Source organism: Cyprinus carpio, chromosome B11 (assembly GCF_018340385.1).
Source record: "Cyprinus carpio isolate SPL01 chromosome B11, ASM1834038v1, whole genome shotgun sequence".
NCBI classification, from domain to species: domain Eukaryota; kingdom Metazoa; phylum Chordata; class Actinopteri; order Cypriniformes; family Cyprinidae; genus Cyprinus; species Cyprinus carpio.
The window spans coordinates 23143604-23146464 of NC_056607.1; positions in this window are offsets into that span (position 1 = coordinate 23143604).

Genomic DNA, 2861 nt, shown 5'->3' on the forward strand with positions numbered 1-2861 from the left:
AAGCCCAGGATGGGCTCTTGTTCCCCAGTTAAGCCCAGGATGGGCTCTTGTTCCCCAGTTAAGCCCAGGATGGGCTCCTGTTCCACAGTTAAGCCCAGTGTCGGCTCCAGCCCCAGAGCTCGCTCCAGTGTCGGCTCCAGCCCCAGAGCTTGCCCCAGTTTCGGCTCCCGCCCCAGAGCTCGCTCCAGTGTCGGCTCCAGCCCCAGAGCTTGCCCCAGTTTCGGCTCCCGCCCCAGAGCTCGCTCCAGTGTCGGCTCCCGCCCCAGAGCTCGCTCCAGTGTCGGCTCCCGCCCCAGAGCTTGCCCCAGTTTCGGCTCCCGCCCCAGAGCTCGCTCCAGTGTCGGCTCCCGCCCCAGAGCTTGCTCCAGTGTCGGCTCCAGCCCCAGAGCTTGCCCCAGTTTCGGCTCCCCCCCCCAGAGCTTGCTCCAGTGTCGGCTCCCGCCCTAGAGCTCGCTCCAGTGTCGGCTCCAGCTCCAGAGCTCGCTCCAGTGTCGGCTCCCGCCCCAGAGCTCGCTCCAGCGTCTGCTCCCGCCCCAGAGCTCGCTCCAGTGTCGGCTCCCGCCCCAGAGCTTGCTCCAGTGTCGGCTCCAGCCCCAGAGCTTGCCCCAGTTTCGGCTCCCGCCCCAGAGCTTGCCCCAGTTTCGGCTCCCGCCCCAGAGCTTGCTCCAGTGTCGGCTCCCGCCCTAGAGCTCGCTCCAGTGTCGGCTCCCGCCCCAGAGCTCGCTCCAGTGTCGGCTCCCGCCCCAGAGCTCGCTCCAGTGTCAGCTCCCGCCCTAGAGATCGCTCCAGTGCCTGCTCCTAGAAAGTGTCCTCCAGTGGCCGCTCCTCAAAAATCTGACATCGACCATCCTGCGCCGTGGGACTCCACTCTGCTGGCTTCGCCTCGTCCCTCTGTCCCTTTGGCTCTGTCAGGCTCCTTCATCCCCTCGGCTCCACCTCAGTCCTCTGTCGCTCTGGTTCCACTGCGACCTCCCCGATCCACAGCTCCGCGTCGGTCGCCAGCGCCATCAGTTCCACCTAGGACCTCCGGATCTCCGTCGTCTCCTCCCTGGCTCCTTCCTCCGTGGTCTCTGTCTGCTGGCCCCCTCCTGGGAGTCCGTCCTCCACCAGAACCTCCTCCCAAGTTCCCACCCACGCTTCCCTCTGTTATTTCTATCGTGCGAGGTCGCAGCTTCCGGGAGGGTGGAGTAATGTCACACCCCTGGACTTATTATGTGTATTTTTACACCTGTCTGCTCCTCGTTATCCTGTCTTTATAAGCCTTGTCCTTTCAGTTCAGTTTCGTCGGGTCTACAAGTCAGTACGTGTGTCTTCCTCCTGTGTTCCATGTTGGATTTACCCCGTGTTGGATTAATAAAGACTCTCTTGATTATTCTCTACTCCATGTTCCTTCCGGCAGTGTAGCGTGACACATGTCTATGACACACCAAGACTTTAAACTAAACACAAAAGGTCCTCTACAGATGACACAATTGATTCAACTGCTGCTGCATTGAAAGCAAATGACTCAAAAAATCATATCTGCAGATCACTACACAAATATGGCCACACCCATCCGACTGAAACTGCTGAGCTCATGCTTGCACTGCCAGAAACAGGTATGATAAAGTCGCACTTATTACAACCAAGGAGCAATATAATCCACATTTCATAACAGAGCAGTGATAATTAAAAATATTCAAAGATCACACCCTTCCAAACAACCTTCTGAACTCTTAAATTTGGTCAGAATTAGTATGCTTTGTATTACAAACTCAGAAACTTCAAATTCATTCTAACTTGGTTATTTACAGGGTGACGAGAAAACCAACAGTTTAACACCAAAATAAAGCAGTGTAGTTCAGAGAGATGGCAGCTTAACTGATTTGTGTGATTTCATTCAATTGGACACAAACAAACTAATACCACAGAGCAGATCCAATCCATCGCTAATACTTACTCATATTTGTACTATTTTCTGTCCAAAATGATATCGCTTTATGCAGGATGATGTCATTATGAGACTGGCTTTTGATATTTAAAGAGATTAAACACAATGCAAAATATATTTTTAATGTTCCTTTTCTTCTGAATGAAATATAACCTGGCCATGTTTTCATGAAATTCACTCAATGATCAACCTAAAAGAGTTTAAAGATAAAAGATGTTAATGGATGAACTGGAGTGGTGTGGATTACTTGTGGATTATTGTGTTATGTATATGTTTTTATCAGCTGTTTAGACTCTCATTCTGACGGCACCCATTTACCTCGATTGGTGAGCAAGTGAAGGAATCCTACATTTCCTACATCTAGGATTGCCTGAGGGTGCATAAAATGTCAGCAAATTTTCATTTTTGGATGAACCACAGGCATTCCTTTAAGTTGTACACTGAAAAAAAATTGCTGTAGAAACAATTCTCACTCTGATTATTTTTTATAAACAATTACAAAAGAAACGGCAAGTATCAAACTGAACTAAACATGAAATAAATTTTTAAGTATTTTCCTCTAAAATTTATTCTAGTAATCTTTGTTTTATTTACAACTTTGAAAAATATTTTTGCAAATAAAAACAAAGACATTAAAAAAAACAAGAATACGATCTTATAAATCTTAAGAGAAAAGTATTTGTACACTGCTTCACATTGAGTGAGTTTAGTGTCTGTTCAGCAGCTGAGCTACATGAACTGACTACAGATTAGATTTTACTTTCACCTCTGCCAAAACCAGCTTTTCAAGAAAGCTAGCTGGTGTAAGTCATGCTGTGCGTGTCTCGCACACAGTTATCAGTCAGACTGACACCGAGCCCTTATGTTGACTCGGGGCCCCTCGGACGGCGGAAATGGAGATTTCTCACGCGAGCCGTGCCTGTGGGCGGAT